Source organism: Drosophila yakuba, chromosome X, assembly GCF_016746365.2.
Source record: "Drosophila yakuba strain Tai18E2 chromosome X, Prin_Dyak_Tai18E2_2.1, whole genome shotgun sequence".
NCBI classification, from domain to species: domain Eukaryota; kingdom Metazoa; phylum Arthropoda; class Insecta; order Diptera; family Drosophilidae; genus Drosophila; species Drosophila yakuba.
This window is the reverse complement of record NC_052526.2, coordinates 22889583-22908692: the sequence shown is the minus strand read 5'-3', so window position 1 is coordinate 22908692 and position 19110 is coordinate 22889583. Positions and strand designations below refer to the sequence as shown.

The 19110-nt window shown below is 43.2% G+C and overlaps 1 protein-coding gene across 6 annotated transcripts in view; it reads right to left on the bottom strand.

Moving 5' to 3' along the window:
* LOC6526233 (chaoptin) overlaps positions 1–19110 on the bottom strand; it is a 190533-nt gene that overhangs the window by 91831 nt on the left and 79592 nt on the right. For 2 of the 6 annotated variants that reach the window (XM_002102006.3, XM_015191226.2), the window contains exon 5: positions 7684–7735. The exons of the other annotated variants lie outside the window; for them this stretch is intronic. The gene's annotated coding sequence lies outside the window, so the exon portion shown is untranslated. The remainder of the gene's footprint in view (positions 1–7683; positions 7736–19110) is intronic. 6 annotated transcript variants of the gene reach the window in all.

Here is a 19110-nt window from a genome sequence, read left to right as displayed (position 1 = left end):
CAATTTCGCCATCTTCCTCTTGGCCTTTCTTCGGTAGCTGCTGCTGGAGGAGCCTCCATTCTTCATCCGCCGCCACATGCCATATATTCTCCATCTGCTGCTGTCACTTGTTTGGCTTTTCCCGCCCAAGTGGGTGGTTGCAGGCAGCATCACCAGCAGCCGCACCTCCACACACGCAAAGGTATAATTTCATTTGTATTTCGATTGAAAAATTCTTGCAACTTCCTTAGGCCCGGCGAGCCCGGAAAAATATGCTATGAAATATTGCAAAAGCGCGAAGAGCGCTCGCTTTTGATGTTTTGCATGAATGGCTTTCGTACCCACGCACACATACACTTCGCCTGTCACTGTGTGTGTGTGTGTGTGTGTGTGTGTGCGTTCTTGGCCTTGGCTTCTCCTCGACGCTTTTTCATACATTTTAATTGCATTTTTCGTATCAAATTCATATTTATTATGTGAGTGAGCTTTTCCCATTAACAAGAGGAAATTAAAACGAAAAACTCATAAAGCAACCCGCACACAAACATACAAGCACACATACACTCGCACACTCATGTACATGACGGGAACAATTTACGATTGCCCCATCCAAGCCGCTAATTGCGTTATTTTTGTGTGTTTGATTTTCATAAAATTGATATTTTGTTGGCCTTTCATGTCGTTGCGAGTGTTTTTTACATCTGACCGAAGTGAGGGATGCCCAGCCAAACATAAATAATTAATTGAATACTGTGTTTTATAAAAGCAAAACAAATTTGGACCAAACCAAACAAAATTTAGTCGAAATTATCCGGTTAAAAAGAAACCTGGCAATAAATTAAACGTTAGTAAAGAGTGACTTTTAGCAATCGACTTTCATCAAAGTGGCTCTCAGCTTTTCTGTATACAGAACATCATCGATAATGCGAACTAGAACATCAATTCCCAGCGCTCATTCGAAGGTATAAGTACCTTGGTTGCCGTCATATTCAATCGAAATGTTATCGCCAATTTCCGGAACTAAACTTTCCGCTTAATCGAAAAATGTAAACAGATTCAAATAATTGGCAAATGTTTCAGCTGCTCTGCTCGCCTTTGAAGTTTCCATTTTGGCATCCACCCTCCAAAAAAGAACATACCTCTCGATAGGAGAACCGGGCTTTTTGTTGTCTTTTCCGGCACTCTTCCTTTTGGTTTTGAATTTTCGGCGAAGTCTTGCTCCGGCACTTGAGCTTTCCCGCAGCCTTCCTTCCCTTTGCTTCCCCCTTCTTCGCCCTCCTTCCCCAGCATTTTCTCGTTTTCCAACATCAACTAACCGCGTGGCAAGAAAAAGTTTTGTTTTGGGATTTCTGTTCTTCTGCGCCTCGATGTAGGCTGCAGTTGCATTTGCACTTCAGAGACGCCGCGGCGCGCCGCCCAATCGCCAAAGGAGCAGCAGCTGCTCCTGCCCAGCCTCCTACTCATGCCCCTGCCCCTGTCCCTGTCCCTGCCCTGATTCTGATCCTGCCTCCGCTCCTGGCTCTCAAGCTTCAACTAATAACAGTTTCAATGCGAAAAGGACTTCGACACTGTGAGAAACCTACTGGGTAAAACCGTACAAGTGCCCATGTAAAACCGACGGACTTGGAAACACTTGAGTACCGGATTAACAGACGAGCTTTCAAAAAAAAGGCAAGCGTCTAAATATTTTGAAATGTGTTTGTGCTGGATCGATTTGTGGGTATTAGATCGGATTGGGCCATTTTGAACAGAGTAATATTTTCGGCAGTGTATTATGGCTGTGGGCACTGGCAGAAAACGATTTACGCTGAAAGTGCCAACAAAGGTGCAAAAGTTGCCTTCCCAAGGTGGTCCTGGTCTGGTTTCGAATCCTCCCCTGCCTCTCCCTTCCCTTCGTCATCCTTTTACATTGCGCATACGCCAGGGTGGCTGGGGCATCTGAGTGTGAACGAGTGTGCGTGTGTGTGGGTGTGTGTGAGTGTGCCGAAGGAAGTTTGCGCTGAGCGTTTTAATTTAATACACAAACTTCAGTGGGCGGTGGCTAGACTGCAAGTTGACTCGGGCTTCTGCAGCGACTCATTCTGCAATTCGAGCTCATCCAAGTGGATTGGCGGTGCATTTATTTAAAGTCAAGTCTGTTGATTTCTTGCACTGGCAACAAATATCAAGATAAATATGTAACACTTCTCAGCGATCGCTTGCGCCTTTGTTCTCTTTTTTCTGACAATTAATGCAAGCATTTGGCACTGGAGCGTAGGAAATGGTAGGGAAATGGAAAACGTTTCCTGACAGCTCCCAGAGGTCATTCAGGTGGGTCGATGTCTGAACTCCATCTCCTCCTCCACCTGCCGCTCCCCCTGCCGCTCCCTACATCTACATCCGTTTGCTTTACTTTGGGGAGTTCGCTTTGTGACCAAGTCAAAGTCCTGCCAAAGGAAAATTAACAACGGCAGAACAACGAGACTTCACAGCCACCTGCCACCGATACTCTGACATTGTACCCAAAAAGAAAGGTAAAAAGTTTGACCAACAAAGGGCATAAAATTCATGGAAAGAAAATAATTATCCGCCTTATTTTAATATCAAGCCCGGCGAACAGTTGACTGGGCCTAAATTGTACACTTAAAGCGACTTGATCTTTTGCACTATTACTATGGAACTTTTTATACACGAGCACCATCAGATAAAAGTGTTCCAGTACTGCAAACGGACAATCCTTTTAATAGTAATTCTATGTGTTCAATCTAAAATCAGTATTTGGCTATTAATATTCGTTTCAAAGTAGCTAAGTCAACAGTCTAAACTCAAGTCCGCTTTTATCGCTTGCTTTAAATAAATTCAAGTCAAACCTTTGCTGTCGCTGCTGATTAGGAATCGATGTCCTTGCCGTTGTCTCTGGCATTTTTCCTTATAATTTGTCATTCTCTTTGTATCTATCAATCCACATTACGTCTTTGGCTTGCCTCGACTTGATTCTCTCAACGAGGCCGGATGGATGAATTGATGCCTGGCACTGACTGACTGATAAGCTTCGGGCTGGAAAAGAAACTGAACTGAAACTGAAAAAGAAACAGAAACAGGTGTCCGGATACAAAAGGAAAATGGACGGCAGTTCAGGGTCTCGGGAAACGAAAACGGGAAACAATAAAAAAGGACAAGGCCTAAAAATAAAATTCGTGTCGAGTCCTTTTTACGACTTGCTGACAAATGAATGCGTAGACAAATTTAATGAGAGGCGGAAATGTCTTTTCGGTTTCTGTTTCAGTTTCAGTTTCAGTTTTCGGCTTGAAACAAATTTATGGTCCTCGTGTCCTAAAGCCTTGTTTCCATCTTTAAGCCCCTGGGCAATAACGCCCCATAAAAACGTCCGCCTGTAAAGTCTACATATGCTCGTCCAGCACCCGAGCTCTTTAACCGGAAGCAGAGGAAAGAAAGTAAAATAAATGATAGCAATATAATATAAATAAATAAATAAAATTAACTCATAACCACTTAGCCGACCGCAAGACACGCCCTAGTCTCCCTAGTATCGCCCTCCCTCTCTGGCCCATGTATGCCCGTCTCTTTCGCATTCCGACCGCAGATGAAGTGAAACTAACAACAACATAATTTAGTGCGGCAATGGACTTGGGACTTCCGCACAAAAGGAACAATCTTAATTTTCTTTGCTGACCGGGGGATAGCCCATGTACATGTAAGTGTTTTTGTGTGCGCCGGTGAGTGCGTGTGTGTGCCACAACTTTTTTGCCAACGAGAATGGGATACGGATGCGACTTCAAAAATGCCGCTACGAAACCTTCATTTATCAAGTTGACATTTTAATTTATTAAAACAAAATGGAACGAAATGAAATGATACGCAGGCGCTGGCGCCGATGGGGGGCGGAAGTAGGCTCAGTAGTAGGAGTGGGGAAAGGGCGGCGACAACCCGAGAAGGGTGTGGGCGTGGCTGTCCAGTTCTTGAGCTGAAATCCCATGTCCCTGGGATTCGGTAGGCAACGTAGCACACTGGAGCAGGATCAGTTTTCCAAGGAAACATTCGGATTTAATCTTTCCTATTATTTTTATAATTTAATATTAATTGTAATGCAATTCACTCACAAAAGTGTTTTTTGAAGAATAATGTGTTACAAGGAATTACGCTCCAATAATCCACTTTTATAGGAGTACAGATAACTGGTATATGGAACATATATCTTTCAAAATACAGGGAACCGTTCAAAAACAAAACAGTACTTCAGTTTTACACAATCCATTTTGGGTTGATTAAAAAATCATCAGTTAAAGATTCCATACATTGTAGTTCCTTTGAAATCCTCCAAGGTTCTGCACCCCTCTACATAATCGAGAAAACTGAAGGTTTTTCATATGTAGGCTTTTTCGCGGTCACTGCACCATGGAAAAGGGAAGCCTGGGCAACAGGACACGTTCTGGTCGAACTAAATGGCGTGGCAAATGAATGCGTTAAAGATGACAGGACTCTCGCAGAAGCCCACTTAAAGGTATGGGCAAAGCCGAAATAAAAAGTAAGGGTGGTGGGAGTATCTTTACTGCCGCATGACCCAGCGGAAAAAGTTGTGAACGGAAATTTTGCAGCAAATATGACAGAGGACATCTAGAAAAGCTGTTTAAGCTGCATAAGTAGCAAAGTTGTTTTTTAACAGGGCAGCAAAACGAAGGGTACACCCGGAAAATAAATTAAAAAGGCTTAAAGTAAGGAATGCAATTAACTTGAATTATAAAGGAATTTAATTTATATCCTTTAAAAAAAAATGGTATACATAAAATATCATAAAGTTATTGAGGTTAAGAAAAAATAAATCATGAACTATTTATACCCGTTACTCGTAGAGTAAAAGGGTATACTATATATTCGTTGAAAAGTATGTAACAGGCAGAAGGAAGTTTATCCGACCATATAAAGTATATATCTTCTTGATCAGGATCAATAGGCGAGTCGATCTGGCCATGTTCGTCTGTCCGTTTGTCCGTTTGTTCGTCCGTCTGTCCGACCGTCTGTCTGACCGTATGATATTTTTTATTCTTTTATTAGTATTGTAAATTTCTATCGATCTACAGAAAAACTTTTTGCCATGCCCACCCTAACGACCACAAACCGCCCAAAACTGCCACGCCCACACTTTTAAAAACTGTTTTAATTTTTTTTTTAGCTTAAGCTGCTAAAAAACTATTTATTTGTCAAAAAAATATTTTGCCACGCCCACTCTAACGCCCACAAACCGCACAAAGCTCCCACGCCCACACTTTAGAAAAATGTTTGATATTTTTTCATATTTTTGTTAGTCTTGTAAATATCACTCGATTTGCCAAAAACTTTTTGTCACACCCACTCTAACGCTCACAAACCGCCGAAAACTGTCAGCGTTAAAATTTCTCCTTCGCACGGGTGTAACGGGTATCAGATAGTCGGGGAACTACTTATACTTATGGTTTTGAAAGTATGTGGAAAGCCAACTGTTTTCTGAGTGCATTATGGCGGAAGTCAAAATATGCAAGTCGGTCACATGTTATTATCTGTTTCTACTACAAAGTCAACAAGAAAGAACACAGTAGTCGATTTCCTCGCCTATCAGATACCCGATACTCTGAGTGTCAAGTACAAATTTTAAAATTCTTTTAAATGTCGATAGAAGTTCCCAATAAAATAGAAGCAAAAGAAAACAACGATTCCTGGATTCCAGCGAGTCCAGTATACTCTTTTACTCTGCGAGCAACTGATATAATAGCTGTGATGAAGTCCTTTTGGTCAAAGGGTGAACGCCAGTTGAAGTGGACGAAAACTAAAGAAATCACTTTAATCGATTATTACTAATTGAAACGAGCACAACATATTTCATTCGATTATATCCGCATCTGCTGCCTCCCCTAAGAAGCTGGAATAAATCGACGTACTTTTTCAGGGTAATATTTCGAAAACGTGTCACTGTTCTTGCGGTTATATCCGCCCTCCTACAATTCCTTTTGTTCCCTCCCAAAGAAAAAAGAGGAATTTACGGAAAGCAGGCAAGACATAATATTGTATATTAAAAGGACAGCGGTGAAATGTGAAATAAAATAAAATATAAATTCCGAACCAGGCCAACAAAAGGTGCACAGCCGCAAACCCTTTTCTCATCTCACTTTCTCCTTCTGCACCACCCACTTGAAAAAGCTGTGCTGCTCCGGCGAATGTGGCGGTAAAGTTTTTCGCGCTCTGAAACTCGCTAAGAAAATGTTCTTATTTATGGCTCAGCCGCGGCCGCAACCTCTTTCCGCGAACGCCACCGCCATCGCCATCGCCATCACCGTAGCCCCTGTCGCTCAAAGAATCCTCATTTTAATATTCAAAAATGTTGATTTCGCCGTCCATTAAAGTAACTTAGAATGTTATGAGCAACAACAGCAGCAGCAGCAGCACCTCCACCACCAGCAGCCGTGGCAGTTGAGAAATTAAAATGAGGGACAGCCAGTGGCAAGGGTTAACATCCAGCGGGTCCAGGGGTCAGGGGTCAGCGGGTCATCTGGTGTTGGTCATTCGCATGAATGGCGGTTGCTGAATGCTTTTGAGCGATTTCTCTACCTTGATTCACTTGGCCATTGCTCAGCCCCCGCCAACCCCCGGCCACCGTCTTATTCCATTTTCCCCGCTTTTCCTGTTCCGCACGGGTAGCATTTTGTGGCGCCACGCCCCGCCTGTTTTCCGCCCGTTTCCCGCCCTCTGCACCACCTTCAGCGGCGTAAATTGCTTTTCATTTGTTAACACTGGGGTAGGGGCGATCTGGATCCGGGATCTGAATCGGGAACGGGAACGGGGTGAGCTGGAAAAGCGGAGTACCGGACGAGTGGAAAAGTGGAAGAGAGGAAGAGTGGAACGGTGGACTGTCGCAGAGTGGTGGAGGTGAAGGTGGAGGTGGAGGAGCAGTGGATGTGGGGCTGTCCGGCAACAGCTGTCATGCCGAGGAGCGGTGGCAACAGTTTCGACTGCCCTTAAAAAATATGAAATTTAACCACAACGACTACGACGAATACGCCCTCACAAAGGAGAACGTTTTACAAATTGAAACGAAATTTCCTCGTGCAAGGCAAAATGAAAGAAAATGAATGAGCAACGAGCGGCGAGCGGCGAGAAGAGGTGGCTAGCTAGTTGTGCCGGAAAAATGGGAGTGCGGTGACAGGGCGCTGGATGAATGGTCGGGAAAGTAGGAAAAGTCGGGGAAATGGTATTGGCATAATCATATTCGCCAAGATGCTTGTGGTTATTAAAGGTATTGCCCTAACTCAATGCAGATGAGCTGAAAGGATCCTTTCAATGCAGTTGTAATGAGCCAAGCTTTGGTAAGGTCAGAAGTAAATGTATATTCATCATATGCACCACCCGAAATGCCATTCACTGCATAACTAGCGTGTCTTTAAAAACAGGAAAAAACCCTGAAAAAAATGTATCATAGTAACCAAGATGTGGCTATTAAAGGTATTGCCACAGCTTAAGGCAACTGATGTGATCTGATAGGGTTAGAAGTTATCGAAAGTAGTTGCTCGAAGAGTAAAAGTACTAAAACTAAATTTAAATTGAGTGCCAGGACCTCCCAAATGCCCATCGGTTTTGCAATTGGAGCATGAAATTGAAGCGAATCATTCGAATGAAAATCTATCGAAATGCTGATTGATTCCAAATACAATTACTAAATAAAGGCAATAAATTTACCTGATTAATCCGCTGTAAACTTCTTATTTGTTGAATGCGTATTAAACTGTCTCTGCAAATGTAAAAAATAAAATAAAGTGGGAAACTATTTAAATTGCTCATTTACGTTTAATACCGTGAAACAATGAATAGGGATTGAATGAGCTCGCAAATAAATAGGTTAATTCGTACAATTTATTCCCGCTGCGACATTCACCCATTAACCCATTGCCTTTCCGTTCCCCCGCCGCCTACGCAGTGGCCCACTCCACTTTTCGAATACCCCCTGTCCGTGATTCGGTTTCCACGGCTGCTTTTACCTTGGGACAACCAATCCCCATTCATGTCCACCTGATCCACTGCGGCCACCGTCGACATTCCGCGAATCCATTCAAAATAAATGCATGTCCATGCCAAGGGATCGGTGTACTGGTGGATTGGTGGACTGGAGGACTGGAGAACTGGTGGGATTTTGCCCGTTTCGCGGCTTTCCCGAGCGAGTGGCATTGGCGGTGGCAATGGCGAAGCTTTCACCGTGCTGCAGGCCGAACATTAAGCAAAGTGGCCGGCGTTCCATTTGCAAATGGCGTTGGCTGCTTTTGATTTTAATGGTTATGCTACTTATCATGTTCTACAACAAGCTGCAACCAGGGCACTCCCGATACAAATGGCGAGCTGGCCAAAGAAAGACGGCTTTGAGTTACAGTCAGCGGGGAACAACACCTGTCTAGCACAGCAGCGTGACATATTGAATGCCCGACCATTGCATACTCAGTTCTATTATTATTATTGTTTTGAGAACAACCAAAATTGGGCCTTATGATAGAGGCAAGTTGCACAAGACTTATTAGAGACCCTACCTTGCTAGTTAATTCGGCTTAAAAAAGAAAGCAGGCTCTAGTCGAGGGCTTTAACTATCAATTTCAGTCAATTCCGGAAGGGATCCTGTTCGGAAACGCCTTATTCCAACTGCTGAACACTTTTCAGCGAGCATAGAATACCCATTTCCCCGAAGAGTATCAAATAGCTGAATGAAAATATTTCCAAACATGTATTGCTAACCATTTTTATTTTTAATAATTCACTATTTATATAGTATATTATCAATGAATCAGTACAATTGTGTAGGATGTTGTAGAACTGCAGCTGAGAAAAATCGGTTGGGAGTTTTCCCATCCAGCGCAACATTCGCGGTTGCATTTTTCAGAGGTTTTCCAACGCCAGCGAGGCCAGAGAGAAAGGGGAAAAAAAAGAATAAGTGAGCCAAATATGTTTGCACAAATGAGTTTGGCTGCCATTAATGATTTGTTTGCTCTGCTCGAAATCGAAATCGAATTAAAGATGGAAAAAGGTCCGAAACGGGCAGAGTGGGTGGGCTGCTCACCAAGTGGGCGTGGCACGTATGAAATTTGTCGTCTGCGGCGGAAATTTACATGGGAGCCAATCCAAAAAGTATGAAAATAAAAATCGCTGAGAGGAACAAACGAACAATGGAATAAACAAGAAGCTTACTTTATCGTCCCCTCACATTCCGTGTATAAATAAATTAGCATGGCAAACAAGTTGGCAAAGTGTTGGTGTGCGGCTTGTTACGGCTAAAAAGCTGTTTCCGCAATGAGCTTGTTTCCTGTCCGCAAGGACATGGCTCTTGCTACTGGAATGCTGCTGCTCCTGTCATTGATAAGTTGGCTATAAAAACTAAATGTGCTGCCCAACACTGGACTCGCTGCCCAGTGGTCGCCGAAATGGGAGGCGTGGCAGCAAAAAGCAAAAAAACAAAAACAAGAGAGAACGCTGTAGTCGAGTTCCTCGACTATCTGATACCCGTTACTCTGCTATTGGAAGTGCGCAGGAGAGTCTTTGACACTTACAGTTTTTGGAGATTTGTGGGCGTTAGAGTGGGCGTGGCAACATAAAACGACAAGTTTGCGCTGCGTCTGTCCCTGGAGTCCCCATACTCAATCTTAAGCTTAATCTCAAGCATCTTCTAGCTTTAATAGTTCCTGAGATCTCGACGTTCAAACGGACAGACAGACGGACAGAAGGACACGGCCAGATCGACTCGGCTTTTGATTCTGATCAAGAATATACATACTTTATATGGTCGGAAACGCTTCCTTCTGCCTGTTACAAACTCTTCAACGAATCTAGTATACCCTTTTACTCTACGAGTAATGCGTATAACCAGGGGGAAAAAATCTAATTTCCTGTGAACAACATAAAGTAAATGTTTCAAAACTGACGCCCCAGGATGGTGCAGCAAACAGGGGGCAACGGTTGTAGTGATGGAGGATGGAGGACATTGGGAAAACCCCCTTGGCCATGTGTGTGTGTGTTCGGCAGTGTGTGTGTGACAACATGGCCGTGGTAACAAATGCGCTACTTCGGCCCGCCATTTGCCATTTTTTGGTAACGAAGCGCCGGATGGGGTGGCATAAGTTATGAGGCCCGCCGTTCTCTGAGCGCAGCAGCGCCACCCACAACCCAGTACACTTGCAAAATTAAGGCCTCCGAAGCAAAACGGGAAATCATCAAAAAAGGAATCACTAGTCTGCAATAATCCCCATGTTTTTACCGCACACTCTTGTTCCTCAGATCGTGTATGATTCATGCAGATGGACGGACTGACGAGCATTGCTGGATAGTTTCGAATGCATATGGTATCCCAGTTACGTTTATCTGAGGCCTCTGAAAAACTTGCAGTGCAGTCCGCCAATCCGCTGTAGCTGGCATGAAACATGTGACCGAAGCGAAAAATGGGTGGGCTGACCAAGCAGCGCCCCCTGTCGTCTGCAGATGAAACCGCAGCACCAAGCGCCCTTCCTAAAAAAAGGAGAACTGCAAAGGAAAGAGAACAAAAATTGAAGAGATCAACCTCCTTCCCCACAAGCAAGGGATAAAAGGGCATACAGAGTGCTTAGGATGACTGGCCGCAGAAATTATAGAAGCTGGAGAATTTAAGTAACACCGCCCTTGTATAAAATCAATAAATGTAATATCAATTAATGAAGGAGTGCAAGATATATTCACACATTCGTAAAAAGCAGTGTGTTAATGGCCAGAACAGTTGGTGAAAGGCTTGGATATCAACACATGGACTAATAGATTTCTATTTCCGCAGAAGTATCAGCATGAATGTCTGTGAAGATATGTTTAAAACAAAGAAAAGAGGAACTTGCTTCCTAAATAGCCGCTTATTTGTTGATTTATTTATTAACCATTCAGCAGCTTGTGCGCAAGGCGCAAGCAGTTAATTGCCAAACCAGCAGCTAAAGAGGCACCAATAAAATATTTACACAGCATTTACCTTATTGGCAAATCCGGTTGCGAAGCCAGCTGAGTATCTTCACGCTTATCCTCGATCGTTTGAAGGAGTGGAGGACGTGATAGGCAAACCGCACACCGTTAGACTACGGAAAAGGTGAAAGGCAACTCCCAAAGGACATTAGCTCGCTGGCGTGTGTGTGGAAATTGGCTAAAACGAATTTACACAAATTTATCAACGTGGCCAACTGAAAGCCAACGAAGCGAGTCCGCCAAGAACACGGCTACACGTACACGAATGCGTCCACACACACACACACACACACAACCATAGCGAAAAGAAAGTGTCAAGCGGAAGACACCCTCCCACACATAGTACACACACACACGCACACAACCCCAGAGCGGAAAGCGGAAATGAATCATTTCATTAGAGTTGGCAACGCCTAGGACATGAGACACAAGAGCATTAGGCGCCTCGGGCAAAGCGTGTGTGCGGGGTGTGTGAGCCACAGCGAACGGAACGACCCAAGAAATTGCCAAGTAAAATGTGTTTGACACTTAACGTAGGTCGCTTGACCGGCCAAAAAACGGAGGGGAATCCACCCAACTTGTGCCAGGTACCAGGTGCCAGGTGCGAGCTGAGCGGGCTGAACACTTAACACGTGTAGAGCGGAGCAGCGATGCGGAAATCAGGCCAACGCTGGCGCAAAAAAGAACCCGCCCAGTACAGGATGAATTTTGAGCACCAAAAGTTGAAGAGCAAATGGCATGGGAAAATCAATAGTCGAATACACCCAGACTCAATCTCAATCTCAATCTCCATCTCAACCGTAACCGTAATCGCAATCCTTGAGGCCGCAGGAGAAACCCCAAAGTAAAGCTTAGCCTAATTCTACGGGTGAAATATGCTTACTCAGACGCATTGTCAACTGTCGCATTTTAAATTTGTAAAAGTATTCCGGTAAATATGGAACAAACTGCCTGCAATATGAAACAGACGGCAGTGAACAAATGGTCGTGAAATTCTACAACATACAAGTACACTTTAAAAAATCCAGGTCGAAATGTTTTCTATCGTATTGGTGAATGTTACTAAAAGTTGTAGGCTAATATTTATACAAAAAATATACAGAGTAAACTTTTATTCTAAACTTTGTATTTACTTTTTATTACACTTACTGGATAGCGACTCAAAAAAGTTGAAAGTAGTTGGCTACTTCAAATTACAAATAAAGCTTACGAAGAAAGAGCTTTAGGATTTATCCATATTTCCTATTTATTTCAACAGTGTACTTATTTTTCGCTTTCTCTATTAATTGAGACTCGGGTTTGAGGCTTTCGACTTCGCCAGCTCGCCAGACTATATATTTTTGATTTATATTCAAATGCAATTTCCCCATCCTTGAGGAGCTAACGAATGCCTCGATGACTGCAATTTATTTGAGAAAATATTCATTTCCTTCCCCTTTCGTAGTTTTCAACATTTTTCCTAAGATTAGATGGAAAGCCCAACTGCAATGCCTGCAAAGTTTTTCTATAGTATACTGTTCGTGCTGCATCATCATCATCAGGAATATCAACATCCTCATCCTCATCATGAGCATCCTAATCCCAATCTCTGGCGGTTTTTGTTAATCAAATTGGCTTTTGGCTCGGCTAAGCTGGCTCGATCCCTTGGGCGAATGATGGGGCGTATGCGTAATATTCACTTTTATGGCCCAATCACACACATTCTGTTGCTTCTTTTGTGCTCGGTTCAATCAATGCGTGTGTGTGTTTGTATTAAATACAAATGATTTTTTTTGATGCGTTTACGCGATAAAGGCTCCAAAAATGCTTTTATGTTTATTCATACCTGCCATGCCACCAAGGAAACGATTCGGCCTTAGAAACCCAACACCACCCATTTTCAATTTACCCCCTTTGGATTACCCTTTTCTGCACACACACATGATGATAGGCGTGTTGTTTTCTTCAACATTTTTGCATATTTCTTATCAGAGTTTCTGCTAATACAACATTTTCGTTCAACTTTTGGGCACAGAGTTCTTGTGAAATAACTTCTTGTCGAACGCTTTATATGCGCATGATTAACATCCGCCATTTCGTTGACTTTGTAAATAAGCTAAATATACTTAAATTTTGTGTGGGGAAAAATAAATATATTTTGCTTTAAAGAAATTCTTTTTGGTGGGGTGCTAAAATTGTTAATTTGAATTTAGTAGTATAAGTCCTAAAACGAGATAGGATGGTATAGCCAAGTTCTTCATGACTTAATTTAGGTAGCTATTATAGCTACAGATGTTCATACGAGTATAGGTAGGGGAACTATTTAATCAAAAGTAGTCTAGCTAATCAATACCAAACAAAAAATGTTGCTTGGATTTATTTTCATTAGTGAAACGAAAATTTGGAATAACAAATAAGAAAATATAGGAAAAAAGAAAATAAGAGCATTTTTTACATTTTATGGGGTAGATTTTAGGCAAAACATAAATTCAACTTGATTGTGACTTTAAAGAATTGATTCCAATAGATAAAATCCTTGAATCTGGTAATGAATCGCCAGAGAAGCTCCCTTGTTGCATAGGCAATGATTGCATTTCTATATGAATTATGCAGCGCAACAGGACCAAAAATCTGGGGGCCGGGGCGGCGTGGGGACTGTAGTTACTTAATCCTGCCAGAGCTGACTACGAAACATCTTTCAATATAAATTTCAACGGCTTGTCAAGCTGTTTCCTGCAAAATGCCGCTGGCAACTGTAATGGCTTCGTTGGTCCTTCGTCCTGGGGCCGCCTCCCTGCCTGCCCTGACTGTGCCATCCTCCTGCCAGAGGAGTCCAGTGTCCTGAGTCCGGCTTTTGCAGGCGTTGTTGTCCTCGTCGTCGTCTCTATTACATTACTGATTGTTTTCGTATGTGTGTCCTGCCATTTTGCCAACCCGCTCCATCCACTCGTCCGACTTTCAATCGTAATTCTGCAATATTTTGCTCTTCTTTTCCCATCAATCCCTTGCTGCGCGTGTGTGTGTAGATGTGTGTTATTCCAACTGTCGTTTACCATTCATTCTGGATAAATACAAAATGAAGATGATCCTCCGGGAGCTTTAGTTATTCAATTTGAAATGTAGTAAATTTAATCTAGCAAACAACCGTCTCGTCCAGCTTTCTCTCTGTGAAATTCCCAATATTGCCTTGGCCTCCCACTGACCCAAGTATACCTATAAAGCACGTTACAACTTCTGGACGAAGCCAACGATTTACTATTTGGGCACAGAGCAAAATTGGCAGACACATTTTAAAGCGATTGGCAATTTCGGCGTGCGACTAATTCCACCGGAAGAGTGGAATGGCATACCAATCGCAAAATTATTGCTGATGCTGAAATTTTCAACATTTTATTTGTTTGCCTAAAGTAAGCGTCGAATTTCATTTGATTTGCTAAGTTGTTTTTCCAATACCACGATGTTCATGGTGAAAGGGTATACCAAATTCGTTGAAAAGTATAAAGTATAGTGGTAAGTATAAAGTATAAAGCAGTTAAGTTGTATGTGGTTCTTATCAGATCCACTAAACGAGTCGATCTGACCACGTCCGTCAGTCCGTCTGAACGTTCAGATCTCGGAACTATAAGGGCAAGAAAGTTAAGATTACAGATAATTGTTACGTATTATGTATAGCAAAACGCTCTGACTCCATGTTAATATTTTAGCAGTCCTACGTGTGTCATTTCCTCTGGCTGCGCATCGCCACACGGTGTGTGTTTGTTGGCCTTCTAAGTTTTTTCTTTCACAGTATGTTTCAGTGCTAAATCCCCGCTGGAGCGTCAAGATTCGAAATCTATCTATTTTGCCGTGTCTCGGGCTCGGTCTCCTGCTCATGTCCTGCTGACAGGCTCAGTCACACAAGCGGACAGTTGGCATTTTTATGCGACTCCCTCCTGTCTGCACTCTGTCGCTCAGTCGCAATGTTGGTGTATTGGTGAGTTGGTGAGTTGGTGTGTTGGTGTGTTGGTGAGCTGGTGAGTGTCCTTCTGGCTGTTTCTCATTGCGTTTCCCAAATGCGTTTTGCCGCCTTTGGCACCCGTGGAAGTGTGTGTGTGTGTGCAGGCTGGCTTGTTTACCCGTTTGAGTCGAAAGCCTGGCACTGTAGCCAGTACACAGGAAGAAATCGGGCTTATGTGTTGCTTCTGTAATTACTATAGGATGGTCAGAAGCGGTTTGTATCCCATAAGGAGCTCAACCATTTCGAAAGTGAAGACAAAGTCTTCTCTCAAAGAAAATGTACACTGAGTAAATAACCAAAATCGCTCTTTAAACTATTGCAACCAGATTGATTTGTGCGACTTGCAAAATTGTTCTGTGTGTAGGTCTCCCACATTTAGCCACCTCTTTCCGGCATGTTTGTTTGCTCATCTTGTTTTCCTTCTGCTGCCTATTTATCTTTTCTACATCCAGCATTTGGCTTTGGGTTTCCCTCGAGCTGTTTCACCCACCTTTCCATTTCCCGGCCTCTCCTGCTGCCGCCACTTTGGTATTGCTGCATTATCTTTCAAATGGCATATTTATAGGATTTCGCTTGCTTTTCTCGAGATCAATGCACACTGCACTGCATGTATGTACATATATACAGATATATAAATCGGAATCTGGGGAAGCAGGCACATAGTTTATTGGCAGTGCCCCAGTGCGCCTGATGCGCATTTCCTCAATCAGCTCGTCAGCCGTCCAGCATCGGCAAACAGTTAAACAAACCCGGCCAAAGGGACACATTCGCTGGCCAAAAAGCACGTTGTTGGGTCCGGGCCAGGGAACGAGACCAGGAACACGGCTGTGCCGGCGGCCAAGTCCCGAAACTGGGTTACACTTGGCCGCACAGTGGTAAAAATGATTGAATGGTGTGAACTTGAAATACTCTGCGACTATTGTGCTCCTTGGTTAGGATATAAACAGACGTATGAACAGGCCCATACATTTATTCGTTTAACTTATATTGCTCAACAAACTCACATCTGCCGCATATATTGTTATAAAGTAGAAGAAAAGGATTGTTTTTTTTTAGAATATATCCATCCACTGAAATATAACAAAAACAAGGCAAATGGCGATATTAAGAAACCATTTAACTGAGGCGAGTCAGGCATTTCCGCTCTTGAGCCCACTGTTCCCATTCGACTTTCAGCCACTTTGTCTGTCTTCCCTCCCCTCCCCGGCTTCAATACACAAACTTTTACTTAACCATTTCGAACACAGTAAATTCATTTTCTCAATTGCCTCCCGCCGATGTCGCTATCGCCGGAGATTCGCTTGCTTTTTCCTTCTCGGCCGTCGTCCTGGCCATACTTTATTTGTGTTTATTTGTATGCATGTGTAAATATTTTATTTTCCCTTGATTTTTATTATATTTGTACGACTCTGTCCGGCGTGCTGAATTGCAATTCCCATTGACTTCACATTCGCTTTTCAGTGTTTTGTGTTTTATGGCGAGAAATCAAGGCGAATGAGGAATGCCGCGGCCGGCATTTAATCAGCTAAAAGAGAGGGAAAAGTAAAACGATGCTTTCGATTGTCGCCGCTTGCATGATTTTTCCGTTAAACTATGAAGGAAAATTCAATTTCCCACGTCCCCAAACTCACACCGCTTTCAGGCATGGAATCGCTCCCGCAATCCGCACACCAAACGAGGTAATGGGTATGGGTCGGCCACGCCAATGGAAATGCTAATTGGTAATCCATACCCGCCGAATCGGAATGCGTATGTGAATGTAAATGCGGATGCGGATCCAGATGCGGATCCGGGTGGCATGCGAAGGGAGGAGCGGAAAAATTCGTATTTTCTCGCAGCTCGATTTCTCCGAGATATCTAATGCGAGCACTCAAAAGCATTCGACCAGATACAAATGCTTCACATCGCGCACAATGGGTTCATTATTGGAGAAGAAGGAAAATAATAACACAGTTTTGTGCACTCTGTTCACTATTGTGCAGGAAATATAATTCCGACACTTATATAACTTGCTAGTTTTTCTGATTTGATAATTAAATTATGTAAACAAGGCAACTACTAAGAATGATTGGATTAAAGGTTTTTGTTTTTGCTATATGTGGAAATGTTCTGAATATACATCCGAATCACTGACATTATTAGGAGGTTTTGTGATAAGAGGGCAGATAGGACCAGATACCCACCGTGGCTATTATTTTAGCTGAATCCACTCCAAGTCGTAACACTGTTATTCACTTTTACCAAGCAACCTACTGAATCATTCATGTGCCCTGTTCGCATGCCAAGTTTATAGCAACTTGTGATCGAACGCATTAAATCAGAACTCGCTTATATGCTTGGATACGCTGAAACACCTTTTAATTTAACGCCGCCTTTTTATTATCATTACTATGCTGGATTTATTAACTCAGGTGTACTATAGGAAAGGAAAGAACCCACACCCGCGATTAGGGAAACGAGTAGAAGGTGGCCAAGGAATTATCTATCAAGCTCGTGCAAATCTTGGTGGATGTGGTTTTTGCTTTTCGGAAGGGCCACCATGAATTATTTATTTGTGCGGACATGAATTATTGTTATGAAGTTTATTGCAAACAAATTGCGTCCTGGGACAGTGGAAATCAATAGGAAATAAATAAAAGAGCCAACAGTTTTTGTGGCTTTCGCTGAAACAACAGTATGGAGGGTGGCTAGCTAGGTATTCCCCGCCTGGGTGGTTTGGGCGGTCCGGTTCGGGCGTTTTAGGATAATCAAGATACGTATACGGGCGGGTCCTGGCCGTGTCCTGACCGAGGAGAGTTATGTTTGAGCAGACAACAATGGCAGATGATATACCCGCAGCCCCTCTCCGCACCGTATTCCCCACGACGTTTTGTGGGCAAAGCCATCAGCAACATGCACAGGATATGGCTAAGCGCTGCGGGCGATTCATGAAATTTAATGAACCGGGGCGTGGAGCGGGGCTCGGGCTGTTCGGCGACCCGGAGGCTCGGAGTAACCACTATTGGTGCTCCACTCGCGGCGCTACACGGTGGGAAAATGGAAAACATAAGAGACCAAATACATATGGCAAATTTAAAGATTTTCCGGGAGAGGTGTAAAGCTGAATGTAATAAGTGTAAGTGGTTTGTTAAACCTTCTTCCACACGGTGAGACACAACTTGGTAATTGTAAAACCCACATATAATATCAATTACAAAACGAAGCCATTATAAAAACATTAAGCAATTTGACTGAAAATGACTAAAGGACAAGCCGGTTTCGCTCAGTACAAAGGCCACTGCCAAGCAACAGATGGGGATAAGATGTGTTTTTGAAGTTGGCTTTTTAATTAAAATAAATATTTAATTAAAATTGTAATTAGGAATTAGTTGCGGGCAATGTGTCAATGCGATGACAACGAAAATTGTAAAAAGGACACGAATCCCCAGTCCATTGTCTATTGTATCTGACGGGGTATCTTATCTTTATCTGTATCCGTATCCGTATCCCTATCGCTATCCGCAACTCGCTATCCCGTCATCGATGGCTGTGAAAAAGCAGCGCATCAATTTCTGATTAAAAGGGATAAACACTGCAGGATGCTTCGCTGAACAGCTCCGGGGAAAGCCAGAAGACGATGATGACGATGGTGACGGCGGTGGGAACATACAGTCTCGCAGATACAAGGACATTAAGGATATTAAAAGCAACCGCAGCGCACCGAGGCCAATGGCAAGTCACTGGGTGGCTTCCACCTTCCACTCAGTACGCAGGGCCAGGGCTAACGTATTCGATTTCAAAACCATTTAGTGGCAATTTCTTTTCGCCCGTTTGGCGCAGTTAACGACAGCGGCAGTAAGCCAGAGTCAAAGTCAATCTCGAACGGCGAAGGATTCCAGGAAGTGGATCGCAGGAGACCAGTCAGCGGGAAACCAGCGACAGGACTAATGTCCTTTCTCTCAGATTTTGGGGGCGATGCGGTGTACAATTACATAACGCGCAGCTACCACAAAATTATCAAGCAAAATTGTGGGCCTCCTTCACAAGCAGTTAAATTTGTAAAATATTTAAAAATGTCATGTTCTAAAGCAAGACGTCAAGCTAGGAGTCCATTTGGCCATCTCCGTATTTTCATCTGTTTTTGTCTAAGTTGTTGTTTAAGCTTTACAACGCCCACAGTCGCGCTTAACTCCAAA